The sequence below is a fragment of the Schistocerca piceifrons genome, chromosome 3 (genome assembly GCF_021461385.2).
Source record: "Schistocerca piceifrons isolate TAMUIC-IGC-003096 chromosome 3, iqSchPice1.1, whole genome shotgun sequence".
In the NCBI taxonomy this organism is placed as follows: domain Eukaryota; kingdom Metazoa; phylum Arthropoda; class Insecta; order Orthoptera; family Acrididae; genus Schistocerca; species Schistocerca piceifrons.
This window is the reverse complement of record NC_060140.1, coordinates 182,273,296-182,297,320: the sequence shown is the minus strand read 5'-3', so window position 1 is coordinate 182,297,320 and position 24,025 is coordinate 182,273,296.

Sequence of the window (24,025 nt, the reverse complement as noted above, 5' to 3'; positions counted from 1 at the left end):
ACCTTTGCCTTTCGCGGGCAAGTACTTTACCAACTTCTTTTTAATTGCAGAGGGCAGCTACCCCTCTTCTTTTTTTAAATGAGTCTTTTTTCCTTTAAGAACAAATTATGAGGAATAAATAAGGAAAAGTTTTTTTATTTATTTTTATTTTTATTTATTTATTTCTTTTTTTGTGTTTGTTTTAATTAAGGTCGTCGTGCGACTTGTAGTTAAAGACCAGTTCTTACAGGAGCTCCTGAAGTGTCTCCGCCTACAGCATGCCAGCTCGTCCAAACGTGTCTTCTCATGGCGTAGGCGTGGGTTCTGGGTAGCAGATCTGTTCAGTTCGGTTCGGTTAATACAGTTTTCAGCTTCTCAGGGCTTGGACGTTCCAGCTACTAGGTGGGTAATCGAAGGTGCTCCGTAAGAAATTGGAAAAAAATTGCTTATAGCGTGAGTTGCGTATCAGGACGCAGTGTCGTTCGTTGAGATAAGTCCAATATCCTAGCGTAGACTTGTCGCCAGAAGTGAAAAGATAGCGGATCGTGTGGCCACAGATCCAATTCACAGAGTGAGTTTTGGCGGAGGGTTAGAAAGTCTTATCGGGGTACAAAAGCATGTGGACGTCGATCTGAGACGGTGTCTGGCGAGTGAGAAACGCCAAAATTCGCCACGCAAGTGGCCAGACGTCGAACGCTGTGTCACAGTGGAACCGGTGGACATCCGTGTCATCCACTCCACAGTGGGTGCAGAGGGATGAATCGGCGAGATGGATGCGGTGCAGACGATCTCGGTTAACTTGTTTGCCATTCACGGTGATGTACCACGCTGATTGAACGTCTGATTCGAGAAAACGCGCATGGATCGCCTTCCATATGTGTCGCCACACGTACTGTGGATACTTACGTTCGATGGGGTTGGACGGGCGGCACCGTTGTAACAATTCGGAGACTGTTTTCGTGAGGTACAAACGTGTAAGTGGTAAGGACCGGTAGATATAACTGAACTCCAGGAAAAATCGTTGGATGTAATAAAAGGGGTTTGGAATGGTCGATACCAGTACTGGGGCGGACAAGGAGGCCGGCGCAAAGTTGTGAAGCAGGAGGCTAGTAAGGCTCTGCGGGCAACGATGCCAAAGTTTTAGTTGGGAGCTGACGTATAGTGCCTTGACACGAGTCGGCACGTGGATGAGTCCCACCCCGCCACGATCTCGTGGCAGTGCAAGGGATTCATACTGCACCCTGAATAACATCCCCGAGCTGGTGAAGGAGCCGAAAGCCATCAACAGTCGTCGCGCCAGAAGATTTGGGACTGGTAGTACTTGAGCCACGTGTGGTATACGGGAAGCATGATACATGTTCACGTATTGCGCGCATTGGATAACGTCGAGAGCTCGTAGCCGGTGATCCGCGAGATTTGCTCTGATTGTCTGTAGCAAGCGTCTACCATTGATTGTCGCTGAGCGGCACAGATCTGCTGTGAAATCAAGTCCAAGACATCGTATGTTGGCGGCGACACTGAGGGCGGCAGCGCATCTCTCCGGCAAGCCCTCACCAATGAGCAGGACCTTGGATTTTGACACGTTGAGGCAGCTCCCCGACGCTTCGCCGTAAATCGCTACCCATGTCAGTGCTGCTCGTACTTCATCTTCACTGCGCAGATATACCAGTACTATGTCGTCTGCGTAGGCTGTACAACAAAAACGTGGCCGTGCACAGCCATACCTTCCAAACGTTGGCGCATGCCCTGGAGCAGGGGTTCCAAGGCAAAAGCGTACAAAATCGTGGAAAGAGGGCAGCCTTGCCGCACAGATCGTGCGATGACCAGGGGTGGTGTTAGGCGACCATTGTACATGATTTTAGAGGTTGCACTACTCAACAGGCGCATATCCACTGTGACAATACCGCCAGGGAAACCCACATGCTGAAGAACTGTCCGTAAATAGAAGTGGTCAACACGGTCGAAAGCCTGGTTCAAATGGCTCTGAGCACTATGGGACTTAACTGCTGTGGTCATCAGTCCCCTAGAACTTAGAACTACTTAAACCTAACTAACCTAAGGACATCACACACATCCATGCCCGAGGCAGGATTCGAACCTGCGACCGTAGCGGTCGCGCGGTTCCAGACTGTAGCGCCTAGAACCGCTCGGTCACTCCGGCCGGCCGAAAGTCTGGCTAAAGTCCAGTGAAGCCAAGGCGCCAGGGAGACGCTGATAATGCGCTTATGCTATCATGTCTCTGTAACGGCAAAGGGCCGTACGGATGTTGTTGTCGCCTCCTAGGGAAGGCTGGTCGCAGGATGTGACGTAACGTGCGACCTTCTTGAGTCGCGATGCCAGTAGCCGTGTGAATATTTTCATGTCGCTGTTGAGCAAAGTAATTGGTCGATAGTCCTGGACCCTCGATAACCCGCGCGGTTTATGTACGGGGATAATAATGCCTTCGAGAAAGGCGCTCGGGACCACTGTCATCGGTGACATCAGCTCTTGTGCGATTGCCGTCCGCGTGGAAGACAACAAATAGTGAAAACTTTTATAAAATTCGATGGGTATAACGTCAGGTCCAGGAGATCTGTTATCGGAACCCGCCTTGATAGCATCTACCACTTCATCTGTGGTTACGTCGTCTTGGAGGTCATGCACTGCATCCGCCGGAAGAGTGTTCGTAGTAAGCTGAGCGACTTCTGTGATCAGTGCTGCAGAATGCGGTACGGCTGCGTATAGCCCGGCAAAATGAGCATGGAGAGTACGACCGATGTTTCGTTGGGCGCCCTTCCACATCAATGAGGACTTGGATCAGAGCTCGTCGTCGTCGTTGTCTTTCCTGAAGGAGGTGGTACATCGACGGACGTTCTTCAGGGATTCGATTAGAAGCTCGAGAACGGACTACAGTGCCTTCCAAGTGACGCCGCATGATCAAGGAGATCTGCGCCTTCGTGCGATGGACCACCGACTGCCGGGCTGGCGAGAAAGGCATCGTCGTACAGTCATGTAGTACGGTGTAGTAGAAGTGCAGGGTATGAGTTTGCCACACCTTTAATTCCTTCCCATAACTCATCAGAGTCTTCCTGAGGGTCGGCTTTGCACAGGAGAGCCACCATGATAGTGGAGTCATAGGCTTCTCGACGATGGTGGCAGCGTGCCCACGCTTCTTCGACCATACGGCGACAATCTGAGGAGGTCAGGTGAGCGACATTGAGTTTCCACAGACCACTACTATGCCACACTTGCTGTCGGGCGAGAGTGACGTCACAGAGGTACGCATGATGGTCTAAAAGGCCAAGGGCCAGACTTCCGCATGACGTGTACCATCAGCAAGGGAGCGGTTAACGTAGATGCGATCTATGCGGCTTGACGAGTGAGAAGTGTAGAATGTATAGCCCGGTTGAATTCCGTGGAACTTCTTCCATGTGCCAACAAGTCGTAGACGGTCGATGACCACTGAGAGAGATGCACAAGGGGAATGTCGCGGGAGTTGGTCCGCGGGCTCTTGTGTCGTGTTAAAATCCCCACCGAGTACCAAATCGTCCTGCGGACCGGTGAGGAGGGGTGTGACACTTTCGGCAAAAAACGTTTATCGGTCATGACGGCAGCCAGTGCCGGTCGGAGCGTAGATATTAATAATACGCACACCGAACAGTGTGAGGGCCATACCTCGCGCAGTGGGGAGGTAGATGACGTCCTCTGCAGGGAGTCCGTCGCGTAGCAGGATGGCAACGCCGCTACCGGTGTCGGATGCGGGAGAAACATGGGCGTTGTATCCGGTGGGAACTAGGAAGTCAGCCACAAACACCTCTTGTAAGAGTGCTATATCAACATCCGCAGAGTAAATAGTGTCTCGGAACATGGCCATTTTGTGGGGGGCACGAATGGTGGCAAGATTCATCGTGGCGATACGATATTGCTGTGTACGGCCATCGTCAGTATTTGGAGAACGTGCGGTAGAAGTAGCCGGCAGGTGGAGACCCGCCGGTGGTGCCGCAGTGGTGATAATTACTGGCGGGGCACCAGCCCCAGTGTCGCCGTGGTGGACTCCTGTGCAGACACGCTGGCAGTCTGTTTCACTTCTTCTTCAACGTCATCGGCCCAGGAAGCTGACGACGTGGACATGTGACGGTCACGTACTTCCGGAACGGGTGTTGTGGATTCCGGAACATGAGTGGCAGGGGTACCGCCGTCATCATTCGTTGCCAACGGCGAGGACACGTCCCCGGCTGGGAGAGGAGGCGTCACAGGAGGGGAGCTATTGCTGCCACATCGCTTGACTGGACGCAATGTGGGAGATCACCGTCAGACATCAGGTCAACATCTCGCGGGGCCGTCTGAGAAAGGGCGTCATCTGAAGGCGTTCGTCGTCGTTTCCTGTGTTTGCGAGGCGACCGCTGTTTTCTGATGTGGCCTTCTGAATCAGAATGTGGTCGCCCGTCGTCTGACGCCGAACCCGTCTGGACAAAAACAGACGTCGGCACGACACCGAGGTCGACGTCCATGGTTCCAACAGGAACATCGGTTTCGGTCTGCAACCCGGACGGTCCTGAAGCGAGCGCTGTAGGCGACGCCGTGCTTGTATCGTCGGCGCGTTGTGCTGCGGCCGGTGGCGTTGACGATGCTGCTGGCGCAATAGGGATTGGTACGACGGGGTCCTGTGCAACCTTGGCGTAGGTGATGGGTAAGGACGTGACCGTCGAAGCCTGCGTCTCTTCACGTAACGGCGTCTGTATTAAACGGCGGTGAAGGCATTCGGAACGTACATGTCCCTCCTGGCCACATCCTGCGCACGTTCGTGGCTGTCCATCGTACATGACGATCGCCCTCACACCGCAAATCAGCAGGTACGATGGGACATGTTTCGTCAGCTCAATTTTTATTTGCTGGACGCCATTTAATACGGGGTAGGTCGTAAATTTTTGCCACTTCTCCGCGACGTGACCCAAGACGGTGCTATATGGTTGGAAAGCGGCAATGACCACATCCTGGGGCACCTCGAACGGGAGCTCAAACACCCGCAATGTCCGGAGACCGCATCCAGCATGGGCGACTGTCACAGCACCCACATGTCCATCAGAGTGTTTAAATTTTAGTCCGTTGGCATGACGGTGAATTATGTCATTGCAAATTTCCTCCGTCGACATCTTGATGCAGACAACACTTCCAGTGATGGAAAAATGTATGCCGATTACGTCCTGGGGGTTCAAACGTAGATCCTCACGTATGAACTGTTCGACTTCGAAAGCTCTGGGTCGTGGATGTTCGGCCTGAAACGTCACTTTGATCGTTGCACGGCGGTACTAGTGCCCCATGGAGTACGTTAGTACTGGACTCGATAAACACAAACACCGCGACGCGGAAGTAAACACCGCAGAGAGCGGAGCGTCGGACGGCGCGCGGAGCAGCTCCGCACGCTAACACGGCTGCGAGCCGACTTGGCCAACTGAGCTACCCATGCACGACTCACAGCCCATCCTCACAGCTTTGTTTCTGCCAGTACCTCGTCTCCAACCTTCCAAAGTATACAGAAGGTCTTCTGCGAACCTTGCAGAACTAGCACTCCTGAAAGGAAGGATATTGCGGAGACTTGGCTTAGCCACAGCCTTGGGGATGTTTCCAGGGTGAGATTTTCACTCTGCAGCGGAGTGTGCGCTGATATGAAACTTCCTGGCAGATTAGAGCTGTGTGCAGTGTGCTGTGTGGCAGAGCACTTGCCCGCGAAAGGCAAAGGTCCCGAGTTCGAATCTCGGCGCGGCACACAGTTTTAATCTGCCAGGAAGTTTCATATCAGCGCACACTCCGCTGCAGAGTGAAAATCTCATTCCGTAGTTTGTCTGGTTTTTCTTTTTTTTTCTTTTCCTTTTTTTTTTCGAGACCAGAAATCTCATTCTCCATACTATGTTGATCATAGGAAATCTCAATGTACAATCATCATAATCAGAAGGTAAAAAAGTAAACCAGCACCGTTTATGCACCTCCCTCGTTCATTATCGCTAATTGTGAACGGCAAATTGCGGTTAGTGTGTACTGTTCTGTTTGTCAACGCAGCTACATGCTGCGAATGTTCGAATGTGTGTGAATTCCTAAGGTACCGAACTGCTGAGGTCATCGGTCCCTAGACTTACACACTACTTAAACTAACGTACACTGACTTATGCTAAGAACAACACACACCCCCATGCCCGAGGGAGGACTCAACCTCCGACGGGAAGGGCCTCCCAATTCGTGGCATGGCGGCTCCAACCGCGCGGCCACTACACGCGGCGCTACATGCTGCGTCTTGGAGGCAACAGAGTGGAATATGTCGACCCAAATGGTGCAAAATCGTCTCTTGGTGGACATCACGAAAGAAAAAGAAGCATGAAGAATGTAGCCAAGCGAACACCTGAAATGCATTCTCCATCAGTGGCTTCAAATTCTCTTCATTGACAGCCGCAGTATTTGTCTTACGTCTGACGATCGTCGTAGAAGGACACTGAGGCGACAGGGCACAAAGTCACGTTTGAGGTGGGTAGTTCAAGAAGGAGACGGGTCTGTTTGGGGTTTTGGTCTGATATGTTACAGATGTTAGACGCCTTTCGTCACTATACACGGTATTTTGAGGAATCTGCACTTAATATTCGGCTGTACATTCAACATATAGGCTAAGGGTACGCCTCTCGAGACGATAATGGACGAGGACTCTGTCCCCACCTTATGAGCACTTTTTTTCAAGAGGCAGGGATCAAGTGAATGGAAAGGGCTGTGCTACAACTCGTCATCAGCCCGACTTAGCACGATTGTGATGAGTTCAATCTTGCAGTGCGGCGTTGCAAGAATCCTTCTCACACAGTCCATCACCGAAGAATGGCTGCCGTCGTACAGTGGGACCGGCCTGTGTGGTAATACGGGAAGTAGAATCTAAACGTGCTATTGTGCATGGGGTGATACAAAACGGTGTTGAACATTACCCAACAGCACTTTTTTCAACGATATGCACTTTCGAAGAACTGAATTCGTCTCCTGCGTAGCGCTCCGATTGCACAGCGAGGGGGACTGAGGGGCGCGGAGGAAGAGGACAAGAAAGGCTGAAGAAAGGCGTCGCTAGAGGTGGGCAGTCGCCTTGTCAGACACCAAGCAGTTTGCTGACAACTACTTGCGTTAAATTAGATTTACGTTCTGCATTAGGATAAGGCGTCTACGCTCATGTCCAAACAAGAAAAGGTGGAGAAGCCACTAGTTCAGTGGCGAATGGGAATTGCCTTACTTTTCGTGTTGTTGAAAGCTCATGCAAAGGGCAGAGAATGCCATCGCACTATTATGAGCTGGGAAACCATTTGTTGGAATGTCATTACGACACAAGCCACAAAGACGATACGATGTTTTTGTTTTCTGTGTAACAACGGTGAATGCTGGCAACTGAAGGCGGTCATTAGGAATAAAACTGAGTTAAGTGTAGGTAGAGCAGTGACAAAACCTTTTACTGATCAAATTACAAATTATTTGAATTCTTTAAGCGTCTTAATGCAAGGGAGAATCCCTTAGCAACAGATGTGTCAGACAGGACTGATGCTATCAAACAAAAATTAATCCTGTGGAAAGAAATCAGCTTCGAGTTCATGGCATGAAGCATTTCGCATGACTCAAGGCAGTGATATGTCGACCACACATGACTGAATAAGTTCAATTAATGGAAACATTTCATCTTGAGTTCTCAAAGAAATTGCAAGAGATTGCACGAATGAGGGTGGATTTCGATTTATTTGCTACTAATGTACAGTATCTCAGTACTTCCGACTTCAGATGACATATGTACAGTGGAGCACCCGGCTCAACGATCTACTTGTCTCATACAGGAATTTACAAGACTTCCATAGACTGTTTCCCCAGGAGCAGTATCCTCGATTGCACAGACAAGCCACTGCTAGTATTTCAGTGCTTGGTTCCACAACGTTTGTGAACGTTTTTCCTTTTCTTATGAAATTGACGAAGTTCTGCAACGTTAGGGTTTAACAGATTATAATCCATGTAAAAAGCTGAAAATAGACACTTGTGATAAATGCCTGCTTATAAAAGTTGCTGCGATGTCTGTCACTTAGAGATAGCTGCACTGTGTTGCAAACACGTCTGCCTAAGTTCCCAGTGTGTGCAGACTACAGCGTATAGCCGTCCCACTTGTAACTGCTCGGAAGAGCGCAGTGGTGGGGGGAAGCCAGGGGGCTCAGCAGACTGGAGTGCGCTCCTGGAGCGCAAATGTTGGCCAGACCTGACCTAAGCCTTCACACGTCAATAAATATACAGGTGGTGCGAAACTTAATTGTAAGCAGTTCAGTTTAGAGCGTTCGTATTCTTATTTTTTCAATGTTTCATAGTTCTTAGAGATTCAGTGACGAGCGATTTTAGTACGAACGTGCTTAGGTATAGATCCACTTCAATAAACACTCAGCAAAGATTATAATTTCCTGGGCTCAAGTTACAACAAATTCAAAATAAACTATGTAAGTTTTGACTAACTGCTGACCACTGAGATTGCAAGTAAGTGTTAAGTAAAAGAATAGTAGGCCTTATGTATTGCTCGATTGTTGGCTATGGGCACAGTTGTTCCCTTTTTTTTTTTATTTACAACATGGCAAGTCGGCAATATGGAATGCTTGTTATTCCATAAAACTTACCTTGGCTGCGCAGCTGCTGAGAATGAAGATTAAATTTCTCACTCAAGAAAATATGATGAAAGTGAAACGAATCACCTCTACTACATGAACAAAAAACAGTTTCAGGACTTGAAGTTAATAAATTAATTATCGAATAAAATAGCTTTTTTCTGTTACTGATAAGAAATTCTTTTAAGAATTTGAATGAAGAGCAATCGCAGAATTATATTTCGTGTACATAAAACGTTTTTTGACAAATTTATTAAGTCTACAACTTTACTTCCGCCTTTTTTTTTATCGAAGTTCGAGGGTTTATTGCGATAGACTTAAAAAAAATTGCGATTCAAAGTATTCGAGATCGCTGGCCACTACTGGCTTCCAGTTTTCTGGGCAGTACGCGAATCCTGCAGGGGAAGAACTTTGCGTCTTCTGAGGAGACACCATGAATAGATCCAGTTTTGCACTTGTTCGTGGCCGGCCGCTGTGACCGAGCGGTTCCAGGCGCTTCAGTCTGGAACCGGGCGACCGCTACGGTCGCAGGTTCGAATCCTGCCTCGGGCATGGATGTGTGTGATGTCCTTAGGTTTGTTAGGTTTAAATAGTTCTAAGTTATAGGGGACTGATGACCTCAGATGTTAAGTCCCATAGTGCTCAGAGCCATTTGAACCATTTGAACTTATTCGTATGACCGGAAGAGCTGGTCAGCCAGGCCGTGAGCCAATGATGGAAAAAGACGGTAGAAAGTGGGAGCAATGTCTGGAGAATACGGTGGAACCGGTACGACTACCAATTTCGAAGTTTCCAAGCATGTTCTGACGGTTTTCCGATATGTGGTCGAGCAGTGTCATGGTGCATAATCACCTTTTCATGTCTATCACTGTTGTGCGGCCGTTTCTCTTTCAGTACTCGGCTCAAACGCATCAATTACTTTCGATAACGATCTTCTGGGATTGCTTCTGTCAGTTTCAATTGCTTCGGAAATCGTCTCTCTTTCGCCGCCATGCCGGTCTTCGACAACGCAGTCAGCTTTCTTGAAGCATTGAAACCGTTCCCTGCAAGTTCTTTCACTAACAGGTGGCTCTGCATAGGTCTTACCCAGCATTTTATGAGCCTCAGCTGCAGATTTCTTCGTGTTAATGCAGAATATTAAAGCTTACCGCTAGTGACGAGAATTGAGCTCGTAAGTTGACATATTCAATTGACAATAACTTTATAACGTAATCACAAATCGACTAATATTTTAATGACGTTATGTTTACAAATACCTAAGCTTACTGTAAGACACTTACGACCTACCGCCTGTACCACCGTTTGCCGCTACTGCCATCTATTGCAAAACGGCGGAAGCCAAGTTGTGGACCTAATAAATGCTTATTTGCAGCTTTACAGTACTATTCCACATTTCCTGCCTAATGTATATTAGCCTGGAAGGGCAACATTGTTTTAAAAACTTTTTCGGTGTTCAAGATTTTCAAATTTTAGTAAGGCCAGGTTCTCGTTCAAATTACAAAAAGAAGAGAAAATTTGGAAATATTTTTTGAGACAATCTTTTTGGGGATTATGATTGATCATACTTTGAACTTTATTTTAGATTTCCAATACAAAAAACAAGAAACAAAATGGTGCCCATAAATTTGGCTTGATCAAGCGGCTGCGAGTCTGAAGTACGCGCACTGCGAGCAGTGTAGCCCCTCAAAAGTTACCTGAAATCAACATCAGTCGAGACTACACTAAATTTACGGGAGCTTATTCCTCACCACAATTGAATAACTTTAAATTTAACGAGATGGTGCTACTCGAATTTTGAGTTCGATTTTTATGGGTTTGTTATATTCTTCATGGCTTTAAAGAAATAGTTAATTTTCATGTATTATAAGTATAAGCTCCCAAGAAAAGTGTTTACTTTTTGGGGGTCAAAGATACAAGTTGATAGATTGAACCGTTTTTATTTTATGCTGCGCACAGTTTTGAAATACCGTTTCTCGAGAAAAACCTATTTAAAGTTTAGGGAAAATTTTTATACTTATTAATTGTTTAATTTGCATAAAACTAGATGTTGTGGTATATTTTGGATGTCACTAAACACAAATCTTAAGTTAGATTTTAAAAATTCGAAATCGCTAATCCAATATGGCGTGCCGAAAATTATTTCTTGACCAGTTTCGGCCAAAATTTGGCCAGAAATAGTGTTTTCATTGCTTACGTTTAGTTTGCATTTCCAGGACCACATATCAAGCCTTCCTCTAACTCGAATTGTTTCTGGAGAGCAATTTCCTCTTTCTTTTTGACGAGAAAAGACGATCTGGCTGAGCTGGATATGCTGCGTTCGGTGGGGTGCAAAATGTTATTCGTCAGCGTTTTCGGCAAATATGTTTGCATGCATACTGTAGCGTAAATAATTTTGTGAACGTGCGTCAAGACACGACAAGTTTTCTACCTGAACGGGGCTTCTCTGGCTGAGATTGTCCAACGGCGGTCGTGACACTGCATCGAACTATGGTCTGTAGAAACTTTTCTAAATACAGATGAAAAAATCTTTTCGCCTCAGCATTCTAGACATATGTACCCCTCATAATTTTCAATTGAAAATGGAATTTTCGATCATTTTGAATGAGAACCTGGCCTTAGGAGAAATACAACATAAAATTACAGAAAAACAGTCTCTAACACGGTTTGCGATTTTTTATTTGTTAGAAACCTATTTCGGACCTTTCCTCTTAACATTTTCTGGATTTTCACCGACATTTTGGCTGCTCCTGGTTGCAGATGGACCGAGATCGTAAGAAGTACGGTTGTCACTGCTCAGAGATCTACGGATCTCGCGCCATATGAAGCCAGCAGCGGCCATAATGGCGGTGAAAATCCTGAAGATGGTCTGAGGAAAGGATCGAAACTGTTTTCTATCAAATACGAAATCTCAAAACGCCTTAGAGACTGTTTTTATTTGATTTTTAGCATTTTATACCGATCGATGCGCTGCAGTCACAGAATGCTTTCTAAAATTTTAGAAATACGACTACTTAATGCCAAATAGTTGAAGTTTATGGTAAAGTGTGTTTGAGAGCTAAAAAGAACCTACGAAAGTAAAGGGTATTCCTTATGTCCTAACTTCATCTACACTACTGGCCTTTAAAATTGCTACACCACGAAGATGACGTGCTACAGACGCGAAATTTAACCGATAGGAAGAAGATGCTGTGATATGCAAATGATTAGCTTTTCAGAGCATTCACACAAGGTTAGCGCCGGTGGCGATTCTTACAACGTTCTGACATGAGGAACGTTTCCAACCGATTTCTCATACAGAAACAGCAGTTGACCGGCGTTGCCTGGTGAAACGTTGTTGTGATGCCTCGTGTAAGGAGGATAAATGCGTACCATCACGTTTCTGACTTTGACAATGGTCGGATTGTAGCCTATCGCGATTGCGGTTTATCGTATCGCGACATTGCTGCTCGCGTTGGTCGAGATCCAATGACTGTTTGCAGAATACGGAATTGCTGGGTTCAGGAGGGTAATACGGAACGCCGTGCTGGATCCCAACGGCCTCGTATCACCAGCAGTCGAGATGACAGGCATCTTATCCGCATGGCTGTAACGGATCGTGCAGCCACGTCTCGATCCCCGAGTCAACAGATGGGGACGTCTGCAAGACAACAAACATCTGCACGAACAGTTCGACGACGTTTGCATCAACATGGACTATCAGCTCGGAGACCATGGCTGTGGTTACCCTCGACACTACATCACAGACAGGAGCGCCTGCGATGATGTACTCAACGACGAAACTGAGTGCACAAATGGCGAATCGTCATTTTTTGATGAGTCCAGGTTCTGTATACAACATCACGATGGTCGCATCCGTGTTTGGCGATATCGCGGTGAACGCACATTGGTAACGTGTATTCATCATCGCCATACTGGCGTATCACCCAGCATGATGGTATGCGGTGTCATTGGTTACACGTCTCGATCATCTCTTCTTCGCATTGACGGTACTTGGACGTTACATTTCAGATGTGTTACGACACATGGCTCTACGCTTCATTCCATCCCTGCGAAATTCTACATTTCAGCAGGATAACGCACGACCGCATGTTGCAGGTCCTGTACTGGCCTTTCTGGATACAGAAAATGTTCGACTGCTGCCCTGGCCAGCACATTCTCCAGATCTCTCACCAATTGAAAACGTGTGATCACTGGTGGCCGAGCAACAGGCTCGTCACAATACGCCAGTCATTACTCTTGATGAACTGTGGTATCGTTTTGAAGCTGCATGGGCAGCTGTACCTGTACACGCCATCCAAGCTCTGTTTGACTCAATGCTGAGGCGTATCAAGGCCGTTATTATGGCCAGAGGTGGTTTTTCTGGGTTTTGATTTCTCAGGATCTATGCACCCAAACTGCGTGAAAATGTAATCACATGTCAGTTCTAGTATAATATATTTGTCCATTGAATACCCGTTTATCATATGCATTTCTTCTTGGTGTAGGAATTTTAATGGCCAGTAGTGTACTTTTCACGTCGGTCGCAGTCCCAGGACTACCACGCGAATAAGGAATCGATAGGTTCAGGAAGTCATGCTCGATCTCAGCTGGTCCTATAGAACAGAGATATAGGCCACTCGGCAGGGCGAGATCGTAGATCCACGTCACGTACCGTGAGTCAGGAAGTGGTCTTGTCTGCAGCAAGACGGGTATCCAGACGACATCTGGAACACTAACTGGAGCTGCCAGCGCGGCGGCTATTGGCACGGCTTTTTTTCGACACGGCAGCAAAGAGAGATGCGCCGACTGCGCTGCACGCAGGGAAAACACTTGACACAGAACTGCCACCACGTCGTCTTCTCGACGAGTCCCGGTTCTTTGTACAGCATCATGATAGTCATATCGGTATGTGGAGGCGGAGAGGAGAACGAACGTTTGCCAGATTACATTCGTCATTGTGATATCGACGAAGCGCAAGGCGTGATGGTGTGCGTGCTTTTGGGTTCACAGTACCATCATAACTGGTTCACACAACCGGTAATTTAGATTGCTCTCGTGTTAAGGCTGACGTGTTAACGCCAGTGGCTTTGCTGCATCTTCGAGATCTCACAGATGTTCTCTTTCAACAAAATAATGCATGACCGCATACTACCCCTGCTGTCCTGACCTACTTCAATAGAAATGGTGTTCGATGGTTCTCCTGGCCAGCAAGCTCTCCAGACGTCTCACCCACTGAAAATTCCTGGCCAGGGGTTGAACACATACTCTAACACTCCCGCAGACGTTTGTGTAGTTATGGTTAACTGTGTATGTAATTATATACCTCTCCACTATGCACTTTCGAAATATGCAAAGTAAGGATGTCTATCAGTGCATTAATTATGGAATGGAATTTTGAATGCTATCTTGAATGGTGGCCCCGTCACTTCTGGTGGACTGTTCCAATCAATGCAGGATAATCAAATACTCAGTCTCATGCCCTGCTGATATAGAACGTTACGTAGCAACCACAAAACATACCAACAAATCAAATGAGAAAGTGTAAACTATGCCTCTACTGAAAGGACAAATTCTAGTCTTGGCCATACAATTTATTTGAAGTACAACACGTTCAATAAACATGAACAATGAACAAGTTACAAAACCTCAAGTGGGCACACAAAAACGTGAAGTGATTGCAATAAACTAATATTGGCTATCTTCTGCCTAATTCTACCCAGTTGTGAATAACGCCATCTGAGAAACGACTGACATCACTTCCGTTCTGAAAACTACAAGAATCTACTCCGATCAGTTGAGGTGAAACCTTAGTGGAGAAACTGTTATTACTGACGCCAGCAATAAACACTATCTGCCCTGGATTCAGGAGCAGCAGGCTATTTTACCGTCTCAAAGATCGTGTTAGAAGAGAGCTGTGACAACTCTCGAAGTATTGCGCACTGCGAACAAGCCTGCGGCTGTGCAGTGTCTTCAGTGCACTGAAACCTAAACCATGAGACAACAGACTACTGTCCAAAAACTGCTAAGTCCAAACACTGTCAAAATCGCTTCACTGCCAACAACAAACGTTAAGACGAGAACTCCCACCCAAAGCCAGAATCTAGGGGTTAGTGCCTGCAACAGAAGTTCTATTTACCCCGGGTGCCTCTGGCAGATGCGGGGGTTCAGAGAGAGTCCTCCTCTCTTATACTGCTCGCTCTCCAGCTCAACCTCGTTACCTCCCCGCTAACTAAAGGCGGGCGATTCATAATCTTAGTAACCCTTATTTGCTCTTCCACTCTTCTCACTCTGAAAGGCCCCTGCCAGCAAAAAACTCAAGTTTGGTTTCGTCTGTGGAATCTTCCAGAAGAAATTACTTCTCCCATCGTTTCATACAGATACACAACGTTCACTTTAAAATCGCGGACGTGCCGGCGTACTAATAGCTGGTGGCACCGTCACGCTGCCCCACACATTGCATGCTGCTTCTGCATTGTTTAAAAATTCTCAGTCCCGCCAACTCTGTGTCAACCGACCACTGGCAATCAGTCTGTGGCTCAGGTCCTCGCGTTTCGATACGGCCGTATTCTCGTGAATGTTGGCGCTTTGGCATCACCCAGGTCGGCGAAGATGGCCCACAAATAGAAGCTATGCCTCTGCATGTCCTTCGAGATTTCCTGGAGGTTCCGCTCCTTCGCAGAAATGGCTTCTGAGCGCCCGTCCGACTGTCCGCCGTACATCGCGTTTCCGCAGCGTCTGGCCACACAGCGACCGAGAAACTAGTGTCCGTTCTCTCCACCGAGTTTTACACGGCCGCACTACATTAAATCCGATCTCCAGTGAAATTCTTCTTTTTCTTGTTTTGTCAGTGTGTGTGGCCGTGAGAGATCAATGATCTAGTTCGGCCGCCATTTGTGTGGACTAAACGGTTCAAATGGCTCTGAGCACTATGGAACTTAACTGCTGTGGTCATCAGTCTCCTAGAAGTTAGAACTACTTAAACGTAACTAACCTAAGGACATCACACACATCCATGCCCGATGCAGGATTCGAACCTGCGTCCGTAGCGGTCACGCGGCTCCAGACTGTAGCGCCTAGAACCACACGGCCTTGTGTAGACTTTCTGCCGTCCTGCTATCACAGTCCGTTACCCGGGGTGCACCATCTGACTTACAAAAAACATGTGGAAAACGTAAGCCAAAAGCTAAAGAGTAGCAACAACATCCTGAGAAAGTTGGCTGGCTCGACTTCGGGCGCTCAAGTATCCATCTTACGTACTGCCGCAATAGCCCTGGTATAACCTGTTGCCGAATATTGCTCTGCTGTCTGGCATTCGAGCACTCATACTAAGAAAATCGACGTCCAGTTGAACGAGTGTATGAGGATAATAACGTGTACTATTAAATCCACCCCAGTCCCTTGGCTGCATACTCTAAGCAATATCCCACCTCCACAATTGAGAAGGCAAGAAGCAGCAGCAAGAGAGTGGTCAAAAATTCATGGCTCAGATTACCCACAGAATCTACCAATCCATGATGTTTTGAACGAAATACCATCGACCCGCTTGAAGTCACGGAAGCCTATATGGGTTAACACACAAGAACATCAACCTGACATCAAGGAGCAATGGCGGCACTTTCGGAATGATACTGGAGTTAATAAACAAGGTATCCAAGATCCTACTCTGGAATTATCGGGCTTTGACCCGAAGAGATGTACCTGGACTAAATTAAACCGTATCAGAACGGGCCATGCAAGATGCAATGCATATAAATACAAGTGGGGGTCTATGCGTCTCGCCAGCCTGTGACTGTGGAGCACCAGAACAGAACGTCCGCCATATTATTGAGGAATGCCCCTTAAGAAGATACGCCGGACCTGTCTCTGAGGTTATATATGTGAAACCGTCTGCTTTGGATTGGCTGTGCAATCCAGATATTGAGCTTTAAATATATCAATGAGTTTCTAGTCAGGCTTGCCAAGCTTTTAACGTGTAGTTATTTTGTCTTCAGTGTTTGTACTTTATCCTTTTGTGCTATTGCTTGTTTTTTTACAGATGTACTATTTACACATTGTTTTGTTTTATACATTCGTTTACATATTGTTGTACTTATATAAAATACTGTCGCTGTATTTCCATACGCAAAATAAATAAATAAATAAACCAATGAAATTCAGTTATTAGTACCAAGGCGTCTTGACAATGTCAGAGTCATATTATTTTTTTGTAATACAACTGCACCACTCATATCAAATGATACCTGTTGTGTTGGCAAAAGAGCAAACACCGTGTTACTAGTGGAGGCCGAAATGCATGCGTTTTAGCTCACGCAGGCTAGCGTGAGGAAGGAAGAACTATACTGACCTGAGGTCTGGAACATGACAAGGAATTAGAATTCAGAAAGCGGACGTAATTAGTTTGATACTTAACTTTAATCCATTAATGATGAACGTCGCTCTTGACGGTACATGATTCACAATATTATCTGTTCAGAATTCATTCTAATTACTGAATATGGCGCCTTGCTAGGTCGTAGCAAATAACGTAGCTGAAGGCTATGCTAAACTGTCGTCTCTGCGAATGAGAGCGTAAGTAGACAGTCAACCATCGCTAGCAAAGTCGGCTGTACAACTGGGGCGAGTGCTAGGGAGTCTCTCTAGACTAGACCTGCCGTGTGGCGGCGCTCGGTCTGCAATCACTGATAGTGGCGACACGCGGGTCCGACGTATACTAACGGACCGCGGCCGATTTAAAGGCTACCACCTAGAAAGTGTGGTGTCTGGCGGTGACACCACAATACCAAAACACAATCTAAGTGCCTGGCATAGTGTGGGTCGAAAGCATCGTAAGGTGCAAAATCTTGTTACATTACAGTAGAGACTGGCATGCCACAACTGGCTACTACTTATGACTGATGTACTCCAGCATATAGTGAGGGCAGCATGGAATGACATACACATCCCATCCAACCTCAGTTAGACTCAGTACCCAGCCAGATTAGAGCCATTGTTGCTGCAACAAATGGCAACTCTGTCAGCTAAATTTAGCAATCTACATACACCCAAATTCATGACTACAAATGTGGTCATGAATATCCACATAAGGAAAATTTCTATGTTTGCTGTGCTTGGTGGTGATGAAATTTCAATGACCAGAAGCGCATTCATTTACTAAAAGTCGGGTTATTTCGATCGCTTAGGAACAGGTTTCAGTCTCTTTATGACACCAGAGGGTTTGTAAGGTTTAGTCTTGCTTTACAAGGAGGAGTAATTGAATCGTTGCCACCGAAAGACCTCTTCCTTTGTCATGCAGCATGATGAGGTCAAAACAGATTCGTTGAATTCGAGATGGCAAGTGTTTGTATACATCGTGATGGAATTCCTTCTTTGCTGTTGTAATCAGCTATCTAAGTCGTGATGAGCAGGTCTTCATTATCAATTTTTTAACGAGCAATTCTGTAACTGTCGGAGATGTTTCGCCGACCCCTTCGCAATCCGACTTTTTATTCCAAGATTTCTGGCATAACACCGAGCGTCGCCACCACTAATAACGTTAATGAAACATTTCCCGTCCCAGAAGTCGTCGATAACTTGCCATGTATTTGCTTCTTTATCAAGACATGTGGAACAATACTTGTACACAGCATCCGTTAGCTCAGATCTTTAGACAAGATACACAAATTCGCTCATTTACCGTTTTTTCTATCATCCAAGACGTCACATTCTCATACTACTTAATCAAACTGGTGACGAGTGGGATGTTCTTGTTGATCCACGTTGTTGTCGGCCGACCTTTTCGAGGTTTCTCAGTATCATAAAGACTGAATGTTACCAACGGAAGTAATCTCATTATTTTTTAAATATGTGTATTTTAAAACTGTATTGTCGCCTGCTCTGATGAACAATTTTTCGTTGAAACTCTTATCGTTTGTAAATGTATGTCGTTGCTTGATATAAGCATTTTTACGGTGAAAAATTGCGGAAAATAGTTATTTTTCCTTGGAAAAACTTAGTGACCTAAGAAAATTCATGTTTCATATATGAAAATGTTCTACGTCAATTAATAAGTACGAACGGGAGAAAGTGTTGTTACAAATCAAGAGACAACGAGTTTGCTTTAGGCCGACCGGTGTGGCCGTGCGGTTCTAGGCGCTTCAGTCTGGAACCGCGTGACCGCTACGGTCGCAGGTTCGAATCCTGCCTCGGGCATGGATGTGTGTGATGTCCTTAGGTTAGTTAGGTTTAAGTAGTTCTAAGTTCTAGGGGACTGATGACCACAGATGTTAAGTCCCATAGTGCTCAGAGCCAGCCAGTCTGCTTTAAAGAAAATTGCAGAACATCTGCTAGAGTGTAGAAGAAAGTTGTTTACTTTTAGACGATTGGTCATGAGCAAGAACTGTTATGGGTTATGGTTAAACTATGTATCGAACTATGATTTATTGATCAATGCAAAATCAATGATCCTACATAGTTGCTTAAGTTGGTCTACAAAATTAGATAGTTTGAAGTTATTCAAGTTTTTAAATAACCCAGTTAAAGGCAATAAAAAAACTAAAATTGTGTTTTGCTTTTTAATACCTATTGGTATCGGTGGCTTAGTATTGTCGTACGCCGCTATCACGACGACATTATGAAGCAGTTGGCGGTCGTCGAGTTTCTGGAAGGTTTTGTGCGCTTTTCATCTTCTTTTTCTGGGACTCACTTCTCGTTGTGAATAATTTTAGTTTTCTGGAAATTATCACTTCACTGATTGGTACTTAGTATAGGTGCCAAACTACCACTAAATATATGCAGCCAAACATTTTACGTATAGTATTTAATACTTCACATATGCAGCCAAATGGCAATGCACGAATGCAATTTAACATACTGAGTAGTATTTATTCACCACAAAAACGTTTACAGTAAACGATTTAGACTCATTATATCAAATAATTAATTAGATTTAAATGATTTATGGCAACTAGTCTTAAAAGCAGAAATGTGTTTTCAGTATTCTTCCCCACAATGTTGCAGAATCCCAAAATCTGCTTGAAGTAGTGATTCTGTGATGCAAGTGGCCTCCGTTTTCAGATGAGACTTGATCTTCTGATCCCAAGATCCGTCTTCACCGGAACTCTCGTCTCCCGTTGTTCTGAGAAGGTTAAGCCCGATTGGCTGTTCCTTCTGAAGTTTTCGATGTAGCGGGCTATTTCTTATCTCTTGATAGTTTACTCTGGTGTCAATCTGTAACAGAAGCAAAATCTGATGTTAGCTTGCTGGAAGAAAGAACTTAGCTCACGAGCAACTGTGGCCAGCAATTGGGCCTTGGCTGTGGATATTTCGATTCTGTGTCGCTGTGCATTACAATGATTTCTTCGATTTTTTTGTTGTTCTTACATCGCTGTCCGTTCCCCCCGCAGAGATGACAACCGTTCAGTTACAGAGGAATAAAATAAAACTGCAAAAGTATTTTCAAAACTTTAAAATTCTATTACACGTTTTACACGTGGATATAATTTAAAAACTAAGACGTTCTCTGAGCTTCTCTTAAGAAATAAAAAACTGAATTTCCTTATGATTACATAGATGAAAAGTAATGTTTTCTACTGATGTGTGACATTGTTGGAGAGTCTAATGATGCACAATTTGGGGCTGGCAGTGAGAAGGTGTTAATTTTATTTGTGGACTCACTCTTGTCACAAGCACCACAATTTGATACATTGCACACAAAAGAAAAAATAGACTCTCTCTCTCTCATACACACACACAAACACACACACACACACACACACACACACACACACACACACACATATCCACACACACAATTTTCTTTGGACCTTGAAACTTCAGAGCGCAGTCTGTTGATTGAAATCCAGATCACCCACTTCTCGGTGTGGCCAGGACAGAGTTCTTCTGCGTGTATTGGCCAGTGATTGAAGTACGCAGCTCTTTTTCCCACAGCTCCAGTGGAATGATGTATCAGTGGGACTCTGTGTACTACACAGAAAGCTTTTGCTAGATTTCAGCCTCTGATGGGCTAGCAGGTGGTGTCGTAGCTAGTTTATCGGGGAGGTCACTGCCTCTGTGTCCTTCTTTCTGGTCGACACTTCCTGTCTAATGTCCAGTCGTGGGCAACCATCAAGACAATATGTGGGAAGGTAGCTTAAGGCTGTGGAAATGTGGTAGTATGAGCACGGCGAAATCCAACAGTTTGTAATCAAGGGTCACATGATTGGGTGGTTGACGTTAAGTTTTTGGATAGTGAAGTAAATCCGAAGGAGTTCAACTGGGGAAAGGAGAGAGGTAGAATATAGATAAGTTGACACGGGGTCAGAGTGTGGGAGGGTAGGTAGATACGGGGTTCCCTGGCTCTGTTCAGTACTAATACAATGTAGCCAGAGGTTCGTTTCGTACTTTCATGTAAATTAGTACAACAAAAGGGGAAGGTACAACTGTCTAAATACCGTTATTGCCATATCTGGCTTTACTTTTTAATATGTAATGAAAATATACTTAGTCACCTGGTAGTTCTGAGCATAGAAATAAGAAGCTTCTTTCATTATGAATCATGCAGGAAATATTTCGTTCACTATATACAGTCAGACCACAGCATTTCTTTAATAGCACGAAAGTAAAAGGTTTGAATATGATTCATTAACTGTCTGAGCACTATCACTGAATATTACGTAATTTCACTTTGAAAATTCAGTCTATTCGATCAAAATAATTAAAGTCCATTCTAGGGATTGTTATTACCACCCACATTTAACTCAAACACTGTTGAGAAAGTAGTTACGTCCTTTAAAAAAAATTGTATTCGAAATATAGCTGCTGCCTTCATAATATATTTCACAGGAATGGTACTTCTTTATCCACTGTTGGAATGAAAATATGGAAAACATTTAATACATATATTTGCAATTACAACAACATTACAGGCCTTAAGTATGTCTCTTGCCCAGCAGCTATCTGCTTACAGTCGTTCAGAAGTCCAGTCGGAACATAAGTAAATAAGAAGTGGTAGTAGTAGTAGCAGTAGTAGTAATAATAACAAAGCATAAACATATTACAGTGTCTTACTATACACAAAACAATGTACAAACGTTATGCCCATTTATGTCATTGACGCATATTGTTCTCTCTGGTATACCCTTATGAACTCTTTACATAAAGTCACACGATTTTATTGCATTACGACACTTGAAAACACTCATTTTTCTCTATAGGATTTACACTACACATGTGTTTGCAGTTATCCTTCCGAAAAACGAGAAAAAATTTGCTACATAGCCCCCGAATTGGTAGAAGCATAAGTAGCCTGTTACATTGCTTCTAACAGCCCACAAGAAGCACGCTTTATTTTTGTTCCTGGTATTCAGAAGTTGACAATGACAGTTACTTTTCCCATTATTACATAGTATATGTTATCACTCTTTGATTTTTTTTAAGACTTAAGTCATCTGAAAATTCTCTCTTGTACATTTTCCATTACAAGACTTTCAATTAAATATTTTCTTACACCAAACCGTTCATCAATGCGAGTTAGTTTCTTATTCATTATCTTACTTACCTCGGGACTTAATTCAAAAAATGTTCACCCATTTGTGCAGTGGTCTCTGAGAAACTCAAGTGAAAACAAGGACTGAGCCTTCAGGTTACATACACTGATGAGCCAAATCATTACGACCACTGCATACCTTGACGTTGGATGCCACCTGGTGGCGTTCACGGGCACGTGACCCGGTAACAGAAGTATGTAAGTGGACGGGGGATCACCCTAGCGAAGACGGCCTGCAAATGGCGAAACAAGCGACTTTGACAAAGGGCAGATTATTATTACACAGAGCCTGCGATCGAGTAACTCGAAACGGTGAAGCTGGTCGAATATTCACGTGTTACTGTCGTGAGCATCTACGGAAAGAGGTAGGAGGACAGCGACGCTACCACTAGACACTAAATCGTTTGACGTCCACGACTCTTCACAGAACGTGGTTCGGAAGCTTGTGTGGTCTGTAAAGTAGGATATATGGTGATCTGTGGCATGTCTGCCGAAAGAGCATAATGCTGGAGCGCGCATAAGTGTTTCGGAGCACACCGTTCATCATATATTGTTGAACATGGTACTCCGCAGCAGACCATTCCTATGGTTCAAATGGCTCTGAGCACTATGGGACTTAACATTTGAGGTCATCAGTCCCCTAGACTTAGAAATACTTAAGTCTAACTAACTTAAGGACATCACACACATCCATGCCCGAGGCAGGATTCGAACCTGCGATCGTAGCAACAGCGCGGTTTCGCACTGAAGTGCCTAGAACCGCTCGGCCGGCCCATCCCTATATTTTCACATGTTGACCCAGCGACATCGTCAATAACGACAGCAGTGGGGCGGGTACATCGGGATTCGACCGTCGATCAATGGAAACATGTCGGCTCTTGGAGTGAATCACGTTTTCACCACAACACGTTGCTGGTCGTCTCCACAAACACCGTCATCGAGGTGCACGGCGGCTCGAAACGTGCAGCGCGCCACGTACGCAGGCTGGTGGGAGCAGCATTGTGCGTGGGAGACATTCTCCTCCTCTTGCATGGGACATCTGAAAACCACCTACATCCCTTCATGCTTGACGTTTACTAATAGCAAAATTGTCCATATCTCGGAGCCAGAACCGTGCTGAAGTGGTTTGAGGAGCATTGTAATGAACTCACATTAATGTCTCGGCGACCAAATTCGCTTGATTTAAATCCTATGGGAAACCATCTGAGTCGCTATTGGGCGCCATCATCTTATACGCAGATCATCGGCCTGTTATTTAGGCGAATTACATGACCTGTTCTAATACTACATACCTCCACAAACCTACCAAAAAATTGTAGGAAGGCTGGTACACAGAATCAGTGACGACCCTCGCAAACCTGTCAATAAACAGTCGGATAGTTAATATGCAGAATCAGTGATATATTTCGTTCCAAAGACGGACAAACAAGCTCTTAAGCAAGTGCTTCCAAAAGTTAGAGGAAGGGACAGAATTTTCTTGCATAGACAGAAAAAGATGTATTGCATGTTTGTCTGAAGATTTTGTATTTTGTGTATTGAACTGGTGACCTACAAACGATGAGAGACTTCGTCCCTCCGTGGCCCTCAGTGGTTCACAACCCCACAACAGGCCACAGCAGTCAACTTCCCCACTGCCGCCCTCCACCGAACCCAGGGTTATTTTGCGGTTCGGCCCCCAGTGGACCACCCAGGGAACATATCACACCAGACGAGTGTATCATAATGTTTGCGTGGTAGAGTAATTACGGTGTACGCGTACGTGGAGACAGTGTTTGCGTAGCAGTCGCCGACATAATGTATCTGAGGCGTAATAAGGGGAACCGCGCGTCTAACCGGGCGGGAGTGTCTGAAGATACTGATGCGCTCTCCAGGATAATGAATATTTTCAATGTCATCATGTAGTAACCGCCTGTAGGAA